This window comes from Delphinus delphis, chromosome 2 (genome assembly GCF_949987515.2).
Source record: "Delphinus delphis chromosome 2, mDelDel1.2, whole genome shotgun sequence".
Lineage (NCBI taxonomy): Eukaryota > Metazoa > Chordata > Mammalia > Artiodactyla > Delphinidae > Delphinus > Delphinus delphis.
Window position 1 is genome coordinate 105954197 of NC_082684.1, and position 18923 is coordinate 105973119.

Sequence of the window (18923 nt, forward strand, 5' to 3'; positions counted from 1 at the left end):
TTGGAGCAGGGTCTGTTCAATTTCTCAGTCCCCAGGAGCAGCCACAGAAAATGCAAGCAGCCTCCTTCAGTTCAGCCTCCAGCTCCCAGAGAATGCAACCGTATCCATACAGCGTCATCTTAGGAGGACAGAAGCACACGGACTTTCCCTGAACCAAAACTGGGACCTCTGGCAGCCGAAGACAGAGATGGTGATAGCGAAGCCAATCCAGGCTGGGCGCTGGTAGGGGTCCTCCATGAGCGCCGAAATCACCACCACCTGGGAGGAGGGGCGGGGACAAATCCACAAAGGAGCTCCAGCCTAGGACCCTTCACTGGCCCACCCTCCCCAGGTACAGGTAGGCCTGAGGGTGGGGGCTCGGGCTCTCCCACCCTCGCCGTCACCCCTCTGGAGGGCACAGGAAGGATTAGAATCTGACTCTCCAGCTATATACATACCTTCCCCAGCCCCTCCTGGAGCATGAGAACTTGCTCCAGAGAGCTGACAAGTCCTTGCTTATCTCCAGGGACAGGGAACCCACTATCTCACTGGAAGAGAGCAAACATGGAGAGCCCAGTCTATGCTGAGGGCTGTTCAGGCATTTTCACACATAGTAAGTCACTCCTTTAATCCTTCCACCAGCCCTGGGAAACAGGCACATATCAGTCTTTTTTTATGCAGAAACTAGAGTTCAGAAAGGTTATGTAATTGCCCAAATCCACACAGCTAGGAAATGGTGGTAATTAGGGTAACATACATCTCAGTTTGCATCTGCTGCCCAGGTGTAATAATTAAGACAGCTCCCTTTCATTCTTGAAAGTGCTCCAGTTTAGAAGATAAATTATAAGGAATCCAGGTCTATGCTCTTTCCCTGAACAATCCAACCTCCTCTCCCAACCCCATTTTTCTAGCCAAAACCCCAGGGGCTGCTTGCTCAAAACTTCAGGCCCCTGGGGCAGGCCCCAGGGACAGAAGCTGCAGAACTATCAGCCAGCACAGCTAAGCTGTGGTTTTTTATCCAGAAGAGGAAGTGGAGGCTGTGGTCCAGGCCCTCTTGCTCTTCTTAAGAAACTGCTGCTCCTCCTACAGCTTGGAGCTGCTCTGAGCCCCTAAGGCCCACCCTGTGCTTGGGAGGCTCCCAGAGTCCCCACCCTGGCTCTCCTGCTCTGAGCAGCAGCCTGGGTTGGTGGCAGGGGTGAATCTCACCCAAGCCTGTGACCCCATCCTGACAGAGGCCCCTGAGCAGAGGGACAATGGCCCCTAAGGCCTTTAGTGGAGGCCAGGGTGGAGTCCCCAGGAGGCTCCAGCAGTCACTTCTGACTCAAGGCAGAAATCACGTCCCCCACGTGGCATCACAGACAGGATTTGGAGAAGCAGGCTGGTGGGACGTGCTTGGGGGACCCAAGCCTCTACAGGCCCCTGCTAGGTGCTCCAGGCCATGGGCCCAGCCCCCGTTTGCTAGGAGTCAAGGGCTCAGTTTCCACAGTTGTGCCAGACACCACCAGAGCTGCTAAGACAAAGACCCCTTGACCTTTAGAAAGCTCCTGCCTTTTAAAAAACACTCACCCTCCTGTTCTCCCCACCCCCAGACCGGCTTTCCTCAGCCAGACCCATGTTCCATGTTGGCAAGAGAAGAAGGAAGAAGGAAACAGAATCCCATAGAGGTTAGAGTGGGCTGCTGGGCCCCTGTTCTGGTTGCGGGGCAAAGGACAGAACACAGGACAAGAGGCTAGCCGGAAGCCTGAACTTGAGTCCACACAAGCAAGTGGTTCTGAGGAAGAGAGGCATTTCCCAACCAGGGAGCAGGGCCTGAGACCGTGTCCCTGCTGCCTGCAGGTGTGGGGGATGGGGTTTTGGTGTCATCACAGCTTGACTGCATGGTTCCAGCATCCCACAGAGAGTTTGGTGAGCATCAGTAGCCTGGATGGCCCCTCAGCCTACTCAGGGGGCCTCTGTATGTCCCTGTGGGTCCCACACACACGGCCTGTCCTGGTCCCACGTATTCAGCCTCTGCCAGGAGCCTTAAACTCCCACAGAGGTCAGGCCTCGGCCCCTGCCCAGCTCTGTGTGGGAACAGAGCACACAGGTCCTTGCGTCCCCCTCCGCAGGGCAGGCGACTGGACATCCAGACCCGGTGACCTTCACTGCTCTCCGGACAGGTCTGAAACCCCAGCCTGGAAGGAGGCGTGTTTGAGAAACGAGACCTGCGGCCGGAGTCCCTCTCACGGCTAGCACCCCGAAGCTTCCTCCCCAGCGAGGGGCCCCCAAGCCTCTCGTGACCTGGGGAGCAGGGATCCCTGCTAACCTCAAGACGGAAGCATCAACCTCTGCGGCGGCCGTGGTTTGACAGTTACTGCGAGAGCAGGCCTCCCACGCCAGCCCCACGAGCCTACCATGTGCAGGCCACACGTGCCCCGCCATGGGGGACCGCCATCCACTTGTCACCGCCTGGTCCCCGCTCCCAGCCCAGCGGTCCTGCTCCCTTCGCACTCGCTGGGTGACCTTTGCAAGCTCTGTGGCCTTTCTGAGCCTCAACTTCTCATCTGCACGGTAAACGTAGCCGCTGGCCCTGCCGCCCGAGCTGGTTGCCAGCGCCTCTGGTCAGATGTCCCACAAATGTTTGCTGGGCCAAACACAGAGAGCCAGGCATGGCCCTGGCACTCGGGGAGGTCACAGTCAGGGAGGGAAACAGCGATCGCTCACCCCGGGGGAAGGAGAGAAGCAGCATTGGGGTGTGGGGGTGCTGCGGGAGCCCCCAGGGGAGACCTAATCCAGTCCAGTGGGCACAGGAAATGAAGTTTGAGCCTTGGAGAATGAGTAGGAATTCAGAACACGAGAAGGACACCCCAGGGAACCGCAGGGGTAAAGGCTGGAGGTGTGATGGAGCTTGGCCTGAGAGGGGACCTCCCCAGGGTTAAGGACGGGCTGCGGGAGGTGGAGAAGCCATCCCAGATGGTCCTGGCTGAGGGGCGGGACCTGTCCCCAGGGAAGGCTCTGAAGCCGGAGAGACGTGATCCAATTTGCCTTCGAAAAATTACTCTGACCCCAGGGTCAGAAAAGGATTGGAGTGGGTGAGGCCGACGCCAGCAGACAGGCAGGAGGCTCTTGCTCATCCAGCAAGAGAAGTAGCAGCTCTCAGGGTAGCAAGGTGACAGGAGTCGACAGATCCCACGGGCCAAGGAGGGGACATGGGGCAGGGACAGGGGCAGTTGACATGCTTTGAAGACATCCCCGAGAGATAGCGATCCCACGTCAGGCAGACCGACAGTCCTGGCCCTTTCCAGGTAGGAGGATGCTTTGTTGCCGGAGGGGTCAATTTGGGAGCCCCTGGTCCAGGCCCCAGTGCAGCCCCCCTGGGGCCCAGGATCTCCTGCGATGTGTGGGGTATGCATGCGTGTGCGCGTGAGGGTTCTGTCCAGCCCATGTTGCCTCCTCCGAGCTTGGCAAGTAAATCCGCAAAGGCCATACCAACACCCCACAAAAAAATGCCAACTCTGTGCTAATTTATTTTTTTATATTTAAGAGCATGTGATGAATGCTCTGCTTATTGACCTAGAAAGTCATCCACAGCATGTTTTTGAGAAGCCGAACAGAATCCTACTCCTTTGCTGTAAATCCATGCCACCCTGCTGCCCAGCCTGGGACCCCAGGTCCCTCGTGGGCTGCAGGAAGGGCCATGTCATAAGGCACAGCACTCGGCATTGTATGTCTCTTAAATGACAGCTCAGCTCATTTTTTTTAAAAGGCTACAGAACAACATGGCTAGTAAAGATTTTGTCACTTTACGTGTGTGTGTGTGTGTGTTTAGATAGAGAGGGTTGTTCACCAAAATATTAACAGTAGTGGAATTGAGATGATTTTTACTTTTCTGAATTGCTTGACTTTTTACCAAAAAACTCTATCATTTTTATAATCAGAATAAAGCAAGGGAGAGCCACTCGGCCACCTTGGGGTTTAGCTTTGCTCCAGAAGGGCTGTGGGGTCAGAGCCCCCAGTGGACTAGGAATAGGCTGTGGGCCTGGAGCAAGCACCCCCTCCCAGGGCCAGCCCAGGGCCAGGACCAAGCGAGGCCAGCAGGTGTCAGTGGAGTTGAACTTGCACAGGGTGCTGAGGCTGGAGTGGCCCTGTGGCCTCTAGGCTGGGGACCCCAGGGTCTGGCCATCGCCACTGGGGCCACCCTGCCCATTCCTGAGCAGAAGGCAACACTTCCCCACCTGGCCACCCTTCTCACTTCCAGGGGCCGAGTGCCCTGTGCTGGGTCACCTGCCTAGGTGCCAATGGGGAGCACAGCAGGAGCTCCAGCTCAAGGAGAGGGTGCGGCACAGGGGAAAGGAGAAGGGGGCCCCAGGTGGCCTGCAAGGACCCCCACCCTACAAGTCCTGCCACTCCCTCCGCAGTCCTTAGCTGAGGTCTGCACTTTGCCCCAGACCGGGGTTCTGGCTGGAAGGACCTAGCACACAGCAGGTGCCTAATAACATATGTTGGATGAGTGGGTGAAGGGGCCGCTATGAAGGCACCTGCCTAGACGGCCCTCCCCATGAGAGGATGAGAGGATGGGGACGGGGGCCTGGGGCCCACTGGATCTTAAAATCCCGCTGCCCACTTGGTACTGCCAGGCCTGTGGGGAGGCTCCCCCCTTACTGCTTCTGTTGGCTTCACCAAGACAAGTGAAAGTTGCCTTCCAGTTGGCCTTAGTATTCACTTAGATTTCCTTTTGTATGTGTGCATTGATGCTTTTGATTATTAGTGTCTTACTCATTCTCAGAAAGCTGGCCAATTTCCCCATTTACTGATTTTCTGAAGTCCACTCACGTGTGGGGAAGACCAGAATGCATGGAAGACTTGGAATTCAAACTAATAATCGCTACCTGTGCAGAGCTTCATCCCAGCTGAGAAGGCAGAAGCCTAGGTCAGTGGTTCTCAAAGGTTCAGCATCTCTGGAGGGCTGGGTGAAACAGTTTCTGGATCAGAAGACCTGGGCTGGGGCCTAAGGGTCTGCATTTCTAACATGCTCCCTGGTGATGCTGAGGCCACCAGCCACCCCGGGCACACTTTTTTTTCTTCTTTTTGACTGCTTTGGGTCTTCGTTGCTACGCGTGGGCTTTTGCTAGTTGCAGCGAGCGGGGGCTGTTCTTCTTGCCGTGTGCGGGCTTCTCATTGCAGTGGCTTCTCTTGTTGCGGAGCACGGGCTCTAAGCACGTGGGCTTCAGTAGTTGTGGCGCGTGGGCTCAGTAGTTGTGGCTCGAGGGCTCTAGAGCGCAGGCTCAGTAGTTGTGGCACACGGGCTTAGTTGCTCCTCGGCATGTGGGATTTTCCCGGACCAGGGATCGAACCCGTGTTCCCTGCATTGGCAGGCCGATTCTTAACCAATGCGCCACCAGGGAAGTCCCCGGGCCCACATTTTGAGACCTGCCTAGGGCAGAGGAAAGGGCACCAGTGGTCAGCTCTCAGGGTGATTACAAACCTTAGCTGCTGGGAACTTAACTTTGGGCCTTGGGCAAGGCAATCTCTTTCATCCTTGGTTTCCCGCAATGTCAGCCGAGCCTTTAGGGTGGGCCGGAAGCCTCCAGAGGGTGTTTAGGAATGTGCAGGTGGAACAGCCTTGCTTGGTGAGAGCTATTTGCAGGAAGGGGTCTGTTGTCACAGAAAAGCTCCTCCAGCATCCAAGTACGTCTTCAACAGACTCGGCAACAGGGAAGCAGAAGCAGGAACGCTGTTTCCCACAGGCGCTTTGCAGAGAGCACTGGAGGTAAAGGAAACCTTAAAAGCGGTGGAAAGAGTGTAAGTTGAGATTTCCCAGTCCTTGCCAGCCTATGGAGTCAAATGGGGTCACATGACCTCCCAAATTTGCTGGAGAGCGGACTTCTGTCTCCCTGCCAAGCCAGGCAAATGCCACTTCATGATACAGTCCACTGGGGATTTGAGATAGGGGGCTTGGGGCGCCAGTGTGCTACAGAGGTGCTCCAGAAAACCGTCATTTCAGCATCCACTTAGAGCCTGGTCCCTTTGCCTTGACCCTACAACATCCAAAGCCAAACCTCAGAACAGGATGGGGCCAGTCACCCCGTGGGCTGTGTTTCACCAGTTCATAGCAAGGAAGACTATCAAATGGCTCTGGAGTCAGAGTGCTTGAGGTCAAAGGCCAACTGAATCCATTTATTGTGTGACCTTAAGTAAGTTACTTAACTTCTCTGTGCCTGAGAGTGATCATAATAGCATAACCCTATGGGATTGATTGTTATGAGGGTTTAATGAGATAATGCGTGATCAGCAGGTAGCACACTGCCTGGCACTCACTGAACATGAACTTTTGTTATTGTAGCATAGACCCCCCCTATGTGTTGTCTGTTGCATATATCTGTGCAGAAATTGACTGGCGAATAAACTGGTTGTAGTCCTCACTCAGCTCAGCCATTCTCAACTTGATCCTTTTTTTGAAATTGCTCTCTCAAAAAAAGAAGCCACCACCCGAGAGGGCAGTCCTGGAGAGGATGACTTTACCCCGTCTGCACTGGGCACCTGAGAGCATTGGGATGCTGTCTATGAGAGAGAGCTGCAAACTTGCCAAGAGTATGGGGATACAGGAGAGATCTGGTTATGGCTTGACTAATAAGGTGGAGGCAGAAACACAAGATTCCATTGGATGCATCAGTGCTTGATACTGGGACGGGAATGGCGTTCTACTGGCTAACCTTGTTGGTCTGATAGAGAAGGAAATGAGGGAAACTGGGAGAAAATGAAGATCTTGAAGAATATGGCTTGAGATCACTAAAAGAATAGGAGGCAAAATTTGGTTTCTCTAATATTTCTGAAATGGATTACTCTCCTTCTGCAATACAGCTTTCTGGAAGTATTATAGAGAAAGAAGGTTTATCTAACATTATGTTGAACGTGGAAGACTTTTGGGGGCTTCCCTGGTGGGTCAGTGGTTAAGAATCTACCTGCCAATGCAGGAGACACGGGTTCGAGCCCTGGTCCAGGAAGATCCCACATGCTGCTGAGCAACTAAGCCCGTGTGCCACAACTACTGAGCCTGTGCTCTAGAGCCCGAGAGCCACAACTACTGAACCCGTGTGCCAGAACTACTGAAGCCCGTGCACCTAGAGCCCATGCTCCACAACAAGAGAAGCCACTGCAATGAGAAGCCTGCACACCACAGTTAAGAGTAGCCCCCGCTCGCCGCAACTAGAGAAAAGCCCACGTGCAGCAATGAAGACCCAGTGCAACCAAAAATTAATTAATTAATTTTTTTTTAAGTTATAAAAAAAAGAAGACGACTTTTTGAATCCTTCCACAAAGCTGTCTGGATTTCATATTTGTATTGACAAAGGAACTTTTGATGCCATAAGCCTTAATCCTGACAATGCAATTGAGAAGAGGAAGCAACATGTGAAATCTCTCTCCAGGGTGAGAGAATAAACCTGACACAGAAAATACAAGTGCAAGTAAATGTTTAGTAAGTACACAGGATGCACATGTTGAATAGATAAAGTGGGTTGGTAAAAAAAAAATCATGAGCATGTAAGTGGTTGGGTTTTAGAGATCAACCAAGAATAATTTAAAATTTTCTTTTGTATTTGAGATGTAAATATTTTTCTTTCTAATTAAAAAAAAATTCCTGTAACTGCTGAACAGTTAAAAACTTTAAAGCAGTAAATGAATCTACAAAAAGCAAAAAAAAAAAGCCTCCTTCAGGCATGGACACATCCAGCTATCTAATCATCGTAAGCAACCAGATTCTGGGTTCTGGAAATTGGCAGACAGCACCTCCTAACATAGGAGGTCTCAATACAGACTCTAGGAACCCCTGGAAGACCCAGGGATGGATGTCAGAGGGTGTATAAACCTCTGAATTGTATGTACTCTTTTTGTATGTCTGTGCAGATTTCTGGGAGAAGGGTCACGACTTTCTTCAGATGGTCAAAGAGACCAGCACCCCTAGAAAGTTAAGAGACCCTGCCTCAGAGAGACTGAAGAAGGCCTCAGCAGGCTCCCTGGACAGTACAGCTCCTCCCAGGAGCACACAGGGGCTCCCTGAAACCAAGACCCAGGACTGAGCTAGCTCTGCACGTCCTTACCTGAGAGCCAAGCCTTCTCCAAAGTGAGGAGAGGACTCAACACTACAAAATGGGGAGAACAAATTAGGAATTGTAAACACCAGGCAAAAAAGCCTGATGACAGTTCGCCATAATGACCAGCTGCCTGCAATCTGGTGGGGGAGACAAGCCTTGGGGAAGAGGAAGGGAGCTGCCCCATCACAGACCAAGCAGATGGTGTGCTCGGCAGGGTGGCCGGGACAGCCGGAGGATCGGGCATGGAGAGGTGTACAGAGTCCATGGTGCAGCTCAGACTAAAACAGTCGAAAGAGCTGCAGAACAGGGTGAGTGCAGGCTCTGGGGCATATCAGCCACGTGAGCCCTTAGCTTCCCTTAGCCTCGCTTTCTCATCTGAAAAATGGGATTTGGTGGGATGGTGGTAGATACCTGGCCTGTCTCCTCCTGGGCTTGCTGTAGAGCCAAGAAGCCCGTGCATGTTGTGATGGGTTCAAGGTCGGCTGCAGCAGCAGCTGGGGCCTGGGTGGCCTGAGTCTGAATCCCAAGTTGGCACTTTCTCCCTGGGCGCTCCTGTGTCTAATGGGGTCAGGGCGGTCCTGCCACAAGGCTCGCTTCCTGGACTTCCCAGAGCATGGCAAGCGCTGGGCAAGCCGTGGCCACCGTCCTCATTCACACACTCAGCGGGACACCCTCGGGGGCTACTGTCAGCCCCCCCTGTTTTGGTAAGAGCTGTGCAAACAGAGGGCTGGGATTGAACAACAGAGAGGAATCCAGGTGGGGGTGGGAGAGGAGGAGGAGGGGGCATTTAGCAAGGAAAGAGCAGAAATGGCCCAGAGAGAAAAGCAGTTGCAGCTTTATTATGGGGAAGGATGAGATTCCTTTTCCCCATCTCCTCACAAAAATACTCCAATCAAGTATTTCTTGTTTCCCTGTGGAATGGATCTATTCCAAGCTCAGCAGCTCCATTACAGGAAGCCTGCGCTTCCCATGCCTTTACAGGAATCCACCCTTACCGCAACCTGTGAGAGGGTCCTGCTAGTCCCTGCGGCAGCTGAGCCCTGAAACCAGGCAGGTGTTGGGCCCGGGATTCTCCTCAGGCTGCCTGATGTCACCAGGCTGGTGGGGCAGGACGAGAACAGGCCGGGGGCTGACAACACCCAGGACACGCTGAGAGCTCGACCCAGCTGCCCAGAGGCTCCTGGCCCATCCTTTTTTTTTTTTTGACCAAGTCCCACGGCATGCGGGATCTTCCCTGACAGGGATTGAACCCACACCCCTGCAGTGGAAGCGCAGAGTCTTAACCACTGGACCTCCAGGGAAGTCCCTGGCCCATCCTCTTGATGGAGGGTCAAGCTGCACTGCCCTGTCATGACCCATACTGCTCCTGCAGCCCCTTCCCTGGGCAGGTGCGGGACCCTCCCAGAAAGGCCTGACCGACCCTTTTTTAGCCTTGATCCCAGATTCCCCATCTATTCTGATGCTGCTTCCTCACCAGGACAACTCAACCTGCCACCTGGCCCAAGGTCCTGACCAGGTCCTGGGCTGGTGATGAGAGCGTGGCTATGGGGCAGTGGGTGAATGGGGTGAGGCAGGCATGAGGGGAAGTGGGGTCACTCCTCCTGGGAGGGCTTGGATTGGTGGTGTGCCTCCTGGCCTGGCCCCCGTCCCCAGTGACGCTCCGGACCGAATTTCCCCAGGGGAAGGGCCACAACCACATATTCTCTTCAAGGCCCCAAGATGGGAAGTGAGCTGCTCATGCCACAGGCAGAGACCTTCCTGCCCTCTGAAGTTGGCTACCCTGATCCGGAGGCCCCATATCTGGGGTTGGAATTTCCAGTTCTTCAAACCTGTCTGTTCAGTTCTTCAAACCTGTTGCTGACTTGCTACGTGACCTTGGGCAAGTCACTTCCCTCTCTGGGCCTCAGAATCCTCACCAATAGAATGAGTGATCCAATATGCCCACCCACTAGGACATTCCAAAACTATGAAATGTTCATAGCCATGTGATTTTACATAATGAGACACATTCCTTTGATCTGACAAAAATGTAAATGGCCCTGGTAAATGACTCAGCAGTCCTCAACCCTGACCTGTACACCCACATCACTTGGGATGGGAAGGGAGAGGTCCCACCCAGACCCACAGCATCCGAGTCTCTGGGCCTCTAGGCCTCTGGGTGGGCAGGACCTGGAAATCTGCATTTGTTAAGAGGCTGCCTAGGAGAGGATTTCAGACTTTAGAAGGCAGAGTGAGGGGAGAACACAGACTCTCCCTACCCCAGTACCTGACAAAGTGAGCAACAACGACAAATTATGAAGAGAATGAGCCGACAATCTCCAGAGCAGTGGCCTCCAGGGCCCTCCGTCCTCACGAATCCTGGGCTGCCTGGGACATGGGAGTAGGACACAGGCCTGACTGGCTGGGCAGAGGGGGTCTGGGGTGCAGGGTATGTGAGGGATGGCAGGAAGCAGAAGACCTGTGCCCCCAGCAAGGGTGGCCTCGGTGGGGGGAGTCTCCCCCAACCCCTGCACATTTGGGCTCCCAAAAAGCAGACTAAAAACAACACAGCTCTCGAAACCCTCCTTCTGGGGGAAGGCAGCCTGGTTCCCATGTGAGAAGTGGTGGAGTTGCTAAATTAACTGAGCAAGATGAAAAGAACTCGCAAGGCCACCCTGCCAACTGCCAGGAAGGGGAAGAAAATCTTATGAGGGCACGGCTGGGAGGGGATGGGGCTGAGGATCAAAGGCAGCTTCCCTGAAACTAATAGCTTCAGGAGAGAGAAAAGTTAATGAGAAGATGAGTCGGATATAAAAAGAGCACAGAGGAGAGACGATTAAAAAATAGCATCAGGGGCTTCCCTGGTGACGTAATGGTTAAGAATCCACCTGCCAATGCAGGGGACACGGGTTCGAGCCCTGGTCCGGGAAGATCCCACATGCCGTGGAGCAGATAAGCCCTTGCGCCACAACTACTGAGCCTGCACTCTAGAGCCCGCGAGCCACAGCTACTGAAGCCTGTGTGCCTAGAGCCCGTGCTCCACAACAAGAGAAGCCACCCCAATGAGAAGCTTGCGCACTGCATCAAAGAGCAACCCCCGCTCGCTGCAACTAGAGAAAGCCCGCGCGCAGCAACCAAGACCCAACGCAGCCAAAAATAAATGAATTAATTTAAAATATATATATATAGCATCAGGAGATGCAAAGAGAGCTTGAAGAGGAAAGGACACACACTAAGGACCCAAGCAGGACCACTGCACATCTAAAAACGGAGTTACAACACAGGGCCCAGGTCTGAAAAGCAAATTCATGGCACAGAGAGAAACTTGAACTAGTCACAGTGAATTCAGAGAAAGAGGACACAAATTCAAACAACTAAAGAGAAGATGATCATTATGGAACACAGACCTTCCCACCTCAGAGGGCTTGGAGTCCCTGAAGTAGATTATCCAACAGCTAAAGCAAAAGAATGTTTAGAGAAACTCTCCCTGAACCAAAGGGAGAACCCACTGTGTTGATTGAAAGGGTACAAGAGGGATTCAGACTGATCAACACCGGGAGCACACTGAATCCGGTGGAGTTGCTGGACTTTAAGGATAAAGAAAACAACCCTTCAGGCACCCATGAGGAAAAACCAAGTCAACAATGAGGGGAGAGAAAAATCAGTCTGGCCTCGTGAAAAGAAAATAAAAGTGGAGTCAGTATTGCTAAGGGAGCTCTCTAAAATGGAGCCGGAGGCCACTGAGGGAGTGTGACTTAAGCATGCCTCAGCCCAGATGGAATCTTCTCGTCTTAACACAGGCATCCAGAACATCTGTCCAATGTCCCAGAAATGCAAATGCAAATGCAAATGGTCCAGATACATATTGGACCCTTACCCTCAAATAATTCATGACAGCCAATCCCTTAAGGACAAATATTTCCTTTCTTGCGTCAGCACAGCCTCGTGGCTTTTGCCTTTACAAGCCCCTGACTCTTCCTCTCCCCTGGAACACTTTTTTGGTTTTACCCAAGTCTGTGTCTCCTGACTTAAAATCCTTAAGACCCCAAATAAACTCTTTCCTTATTTGTAGCCTTGTGAGGGTTGTTTTGTTTTTTGTTTTTTGTTTTTTTTTTTGGTTGACAGCCTCAGATTTTTCCACAGCAACATTCAGGGCCAGAAGACAAGGGAGCTGAGTGTTCGAAGTGGTATGGAAAGGGGGAAACCAAGAATTTGACACCCAGTAAGGTTGTTTGGATTCGTAGACAACATGGAAAGGGTCGAGGAAAATAGCACCCTTGAGCCTTTTTTTGAAGAAAAAAAAAAAAACCATACTCAGCCATGAAATCTAGCTAACCATTAAAAGTGTTCGTTTTGGGGAGTTCCCTGGCGGTCCAGTGGCTAGGATTCGGCACTTTCACTGCCGTGGCCCCAGGTTCAGTCCCTGGTTGGGGAACTAAAATCCCGCAAGCCACACAGCACAGCCAAAAAAAAAGTGTCCATTTTTCAAAGGTAAAATCATGACTCTCAGACAATATAAAATGAACACATGTCAAAATTTTTATTAAACTCATTAAGTAATTAGGGAACAAGTAATATTTTCCAATTGATTCAAAGGAAAATTGGAACAACACACACATATATAGGCAGATAAGAAATACTGAAATGAATTTACATATACGTGTAAAACTGATGAATGGCCACAGACAGCAGTCAGTTGTATTCCACTGGACAAAATCCATTTGCATTTCTGATAAACAAGCCCTACTCTAGGTTTTCTACAACTTAGATTTGCTCAAAGACAATGAATGGCATGAGTCCCTACATGCAGGACACCCACCAGTCTTTTTTGTTGTTGGTCTCATTCAAAGTCCTTCACAGATTTTCCTGATTCAGCCAAGAAATGACTCCGAGTGCAAAACTCAGGGGCACAGTGAGCTTAAAAAATGGAATGGAATCTATTTAAGTACAGGACTAAGACGAAATACTAGGAGAATTATAGTTGCAGAACAGAATATGTGTTATAAACCTTGACAAAGTGAAAATATTAGCATCAAAATCAGGAACTGTAGCGTGTGAGGAGGGAGGATGTATACAGGAAGTGATCATCTTTTTCATCCCAAGAAATACTGAGCCTGCCAAAAGTGAAGGGTTTATTCTTTTTCCCCAAGACTCCAATCTCTTAATGAGTTTCATAATTTTTTTCTTACTGTTAGAGACATTCATTATGAACTAATATCTCTGTGGAAAGTAAAAATTTATTTAAGATTCAGCAGTTTTTTCATTTTCTTTCTGTTAAACTCAATTAAAATTAAGTAGTTTAAAATATAGCACGTGTGGTACAATCCCATTTTTAAAAATTATTTCCACCTATTTACCTTTCTCTCTACCTGTACCTTGTTGTCTCTCCAAAGTTCTCTGTGTACAGATGACGTTCACCAAATGTTAACAGTAAATGATGGGCTGTATTAAGCATCTACTCTGTGCCAGAAAGCTCTAGGAGCTGAGCATACAGCAGAGAACAGAAGAGATAAAAATCCTGTGCTCAGGAAGTTGGCATTCTAATGGAGGGATTTATGGCTTCCTTCTTTGTACTTTTCTAGATTGCTTGTTTTGTTTTGTCTGAGAACGAGCATGTGTCATTTTTATATAAACAATGGTCATTACCTTCACACACACCTCAGATGATTCTTCTGAATAGCCGGAGTGGAGAAACCACTACATTGTAAGCTGTATGAGTCATTAACACTTTAATGTAAATAAGGTTTTTAGGAAGGCAGCATGAGGACCCAGAGTCTCTGCAGATCCCGACCTGGGCACCTAAGTCCTGGGAAGAGCTGAAGAGGGGAGTTGGTTTCCAGGATCTTCAGCCCCTCTCGGCTGGAAGAACCATTGAGCTTGTCTCCTGGCTCCTCGGCCAGAGTTTCCTGTGCCTGTCCTGGGATCCTAAGCCTGTGAGACAAGATGCCCATTCTAGCTGGCCCTGGACCCAGGCAGCTGAGGGCCCGGCCCAGCCTTGGTAAGTGTCTGGGACGTGCCCGGCCAGGGTTCTCCTCCCTGTAGCCTTGGGGGCACCGAGCCCCATCTGACTCCACTACCCTCACCTCCCACTCCCACCTCTTGAGTGCAGCCCTGACCCCATCCTTCTCCATTTGCACCCTCACTCTAGCCACCCTGGCCTAAGTTTGCCTTCCCCACACCACCTGGCCTTTGCACGTGCTTTTTCCTCCACCAGAATCCCCTTCCTACCCTCCTTCCCTCACCCCTAGATCCCAAGACCCCCTCCTCTGGAGGCCTCCCTGACATACCTCCCAAACCCACAGGTCAGGCCCCTGCCCGCTTCTGTGGGCTGTGAACTGCCCCGGCCCCCGTGGGCCAGCCTGCTCTGCTCAGCCCTATGGCCCAGTGCCAGCCGGGGCCTGGTGTCGGGGAGCCAGGAAGGCATGTGAGTGAGACTGGGCCTTGGCCTCTTACCAGTAGGGTGACCTCAGCCAGGTCCCTTGTCCTCGCTGACTATTTCCTCATCTGAAAAATAAGGACATTGTATGTTTGTTTTTTTGGTTGGTTTTTTTTTGGCCGCTCTGTGTGGAGGCATGTGGGATCTTAGTTCCCCAACCAGGGATAGAACCTGCACCACCTGCAATGGAAGTGCAAGGTCTTAACCACTGGACCGCAAGGGAAGTCCCTTTTTGTTTGTTTGTTTTATAAATTTATTTATTTATTTGTTTGTTTTATTTTTGGCTGCATTGGGTCTTTGTTGCTGCGCACAGGCTTTCTCTAGTTGCAGCGAGCGGGGCCTACTCTCTGTTGCGGTGCGTGGGCTTCTCATTGCAGTGGCTTCTCTTGTTGCAGAGCACGGGCTCTAGGCACGCGGGCTCAGTAGTTGTGGCTCACGGGCTCTAGAGCACAGACTCAGTACTTGTGGTGCACGGGCTTAGTTGCTCCGCGGCATGTGGGATCTTCCCCGGCCAGGGATTGAATCCATGTCCCCTGTGTTGGCAGGCAGATTCTTATCCACTGGGCCACCAGGGAAGCCCTGTTTGTTTTTTTTTAATAAGGACATTGTAAATCTTCTTCATGGGGTCCTTGAAAGATATAAAAAAGATAACATGTATTTCTTATTTTAAAGTTTATTAAAAGAATAACAATGAGATATAAGCTTAAAGGAGGAGGGGAAGTGAAAGGGGGAAATCATCAAGTCAGTAACAAAAGAAAAGTGATGAAGAGTTTAATTGAGAAAAAAAGTCCAACTTTCCTGAGGGGAAAGAGATTCCCTACAGAGCCCACTGAGGGTGTGTGGGTCCAGGGGGTCGGACACCTTCAGACACCATGGAGGACCCCGGGCAGGGCTGGGTCCCCGGGCTCCAGGCCCAGTGGGAACTTCCTTCTCAGACCCCCGTACCTTCCAGCTCAGCATACCCTGTGCCCCTTAGAACCCTGGGAAGCATCACCCCACACAGTATCCACCAGCTCCCCCAGAAGGTCCCTCGAATCGTTTTCTCTATTCACGTAGCGAGCTCACTGAGCAAACGCAGCTCTGGGGCAAGCCCCCAGCACCCGTGGGTGAATTGAGGTCACCACCACCCCAGCAGTGCCAGGTGAATCTCCATACAGGCGGGGGCTGGGGGGGGGCGGGGTGAGGGCTGGGGCTGTCACCCTGTGTCGCCTGATGTGCCTCCTCCTCCCTCAGGAAACAGCGGCGTGAACTCTTCCCTTCGTCTGCCGTGGGCGCACACAGAGCATGTGACAGGCAAGGCCGCAGCCTGAGCCCCTGCTCCTCCCTGCCCGCGGCTCCCCCACCTTCCTGAACCCACCCAGCCTCTGATCTGCACGCCCACAGTTCCCACTGGGCAGAACCTGAAAGTCACATTCCCCTCTGTCGGACACCTACTCTGTGTACCAGGTGCTCACCTCACCTGCGAGGTAGGTAAATTGTCCCCATTTTACAGATGGGGAGACTGAGGCAAAAAAGCAGCGAATAGGTTGCTGTAGGCCACACAGCTGGGATTGGCAGCCCACCTGGCTCTGAGGTCTTCCAGCTCACCTTTCTGCCCCAGCCCCAGTACCCAGCAGGGACAGAGCAGTGTGATGCAGAGGGCGCTGAGTGAGGCTGCATGGGGAGGGGGCCTCTAAGGGACATGGGAGCCCCGGCTGCAGGGTTTACGGCAGCCTCTGAGGGATGGGCACAGAGGAGCTGCCCCCTCCCCTGTGAGCACACTCCAGGGACTCTCGTTCTTTTTCCGGGCTTGCAGCACTCCACTGAGGGGACGCCCGGAATCCCTTATCCCCCTCCCCCACTGTTGGATACGTAGGTTATTTCTAGTCTTGCTAAGACAACAGTGCTGTGATGACTACCCTTGTGATGACATCCCTTTGCATGAGTGAGTGTGTGTGTGTGTGTGTGTGTGTGTGTGTGTAGGATAAATTCTCCAGGCAGGCCCCACAGATGGGATGCTGGGCCTCTCGCCAGGAGGACACAGTTTCCAGGAGGACCCCTCACTGGGACTCACCCAAGCTCACTCCAGGCCCAGCCAGTCCCCAAGAGCCAGTTGCCCAGAAAGACTGCCCAGAACCACCAATAGCCTTTCCCTATGCCAGAGGTCTGTTTGGTTGGCTAGTTGGGGTTTTTTAGCCAAAGGTCAGTGCTGGGCTACAGTCTTGGGTGCACAAGGTACAGAGCTGGTCTGGGCAGATTGTTATGCAACTCAGACAAGAAAACAGAGCTTGGGGAGCAGAGAGGTTCATGCTGGGCTGCCTGCCAGGGAAGAAGGGGATGTAGGGGCCCCACCCATACAGAAGGCCTGAGGGGTTCAGGGAAGGCGCAGTGACCACCCAGTCCCAGGGAAATGGGTCCAGCCATCGCCCCAGTCCCTCAGCCCCATTCCCTGCATTCCTGGGAGTCTGTCCAGAGTGTCTACGTGAGCTCAGAAGCCAGTCTGGGCAGGTACTGAGACTGGATGGCCATTTCCTTCCCCTTTGCCAGCTCTGGCCCCTCAGCTGCCTACACGGGGTCCCCCACTGATGCAGGAACATCCAATGGGGCCTCCCCTGTGCCCACAGCCCTGACCCTTCAGCATGGTAGTGAGCTCTGTGACAGCAGAGTGGGTCTGGGTCATGGGTACCCAGCACAGAGCCTGGCACATCACAGATGCCCAGTGCTGTGCCCCACTGAACACCCTGACAGTGGCACACCGGCAGGGAATGGGGACAAAGCCGTGCCTGGCCGAGGGCCCCCAAACAGGACCCACCCTGGGGAGGACAGGAAAGGGGGGTTCCATCAGCACTTCAGCCAGAGCTACCAGCAACAAATTAACAAGAGAGGAGGAAGAGAAATGAAGAAATCCTTCCCCCAGAGCCTGAGGTCACTTGCGGCGAGGCTGGAGGAGCCCAAGCCAGCTTCCTTCAAATGGTACATATATTATATGACATCCCTAGATAGAGAGTCCAGTTTCTTTCACCTTTTGTGCATTTCAGGAATTTTTTTAGCTAATTAACTTAAGGGCTCTGGTGCCTAGGATTGGGGATTCTAACAAGCCTGGTTTCAGACACAAGGCTTCAGGTGTCCCTGCTCACTTCTGTTCTTAGTAAGTTTTCCCTGCGTCTGTGCGCCAGGGCGAGCTCATTAAACAAAGTGGCCATGCCGATTGTCTGCTCCCTGACCGCCGGTGAGGAAAGACTGCTTCAATGGCGGTGTCAGAAGAGGCAATGGATCCCACTGCAGAAGTGCATTCAACTCCCCTGCAGACACACTAATCAGGAGGTGACACAGAGCCGCGCAGTCCCCAGTTTCCATACACATCGATGCCTGGCAACTAGCATGTTTTCGTTTTACTCCAGCTGCCTCCACCCTTCGTAAGTGGAGGCTGAAAAACCAGCCCATTTCGGCAACTCCTGACCGTCTGCTCCGGTGAGAATCTGGGTCATCCCACCCGCTGCTCACTGCCAGGTGCTGATGGCAAGCCTCCGGGCCTTTGCTTGTGTGTCCCTCTGCCTGGGGAGCCTCCTGCTACTATCCTTTTAGAAAGAGGTAGAATCGTGACTGTCACACATATATAAAAATGAACAGGTGTTAAAGAGTGTATTATGGGCTTCGCTGATGGCGCAGTGGTTGAGAGTCCGCCTGCCGATGCAGGGGACACGGGTTCGTGCCCCAGTCCGGGAAGATCCCACATGCCGCGGAGCGGCTGGGCCCGTGAGCCATGGCCGCTGAGCCTGCGCGTCCGGAGCCTATGCTCCGCAACGGGAGAGGCCACAACAGTGAGAGGCCCACGTACCGCAAAAAAAAAAAAGAGTGTATTATACTCCTAAATCAATAAGAGAGGTATTATAATCAGTTCAAAAGAGAATGTGAAGAACAGACACATTTATTGATCAGGACTATTGAAACGAATGTGGACACAGAGGCAATACTGAGGAGGGGAAGTCAGTCTGTTCTACAGATCGGTTCAGAATCTACAGTGTAGACAGGAATTAGTTTGAATCACTATCAGTTACCTGCAATTTGCAGAGTTGTAAAATAGCCTTCATAGACTGGAATCCGATAATCCCAGGGATGTCCTGCAAGTTGAGATACTGCAGAGCTTTTCCACAGATTGTACAAAGACTCACCTTCAGCCTTGACCACCCAACGTTCTTCACCTGACCTGCTTGAGGCCACGCCTCCTCAAGGACGCCCTCCCTGGCTCCAGGCGGGGTAGGTGCCATCCACTCAGCCCCCGAGTCCCTGCAACTTCTGATCACACTGTCTCCTCTGTCAGACTATGAGATTCTTAAAAAAGAAGTTGCATCTTCTTGGGACTTCCCTGGCAGTCCAGTGGTTAAGACTCTGTGCTTCCACTGAAGGGGACATGGGTTCAGTCCCTGGTTTTTGAAACTGAGATCCTGCATGCCTTGCAGTGCAGCCGAAAATAAATA

At 52.2% G+C, this 18923-nt stretch overlaps 1 pseudogene; it reads left to right on the forward strand.

Moving 5' to 3' along the window:
• The first annotated feature begins 2859 nt into the window (after window positions 1–2859).
• On the forward strand, window positions 2860–15817 carry LOC132418613 (EEF1A lysine methyltransferase 2-like; annotated as a pseudogene).
• The last annotated feature ends 3106 nt before the right edge of the window (window positions 15818–18923 follow it).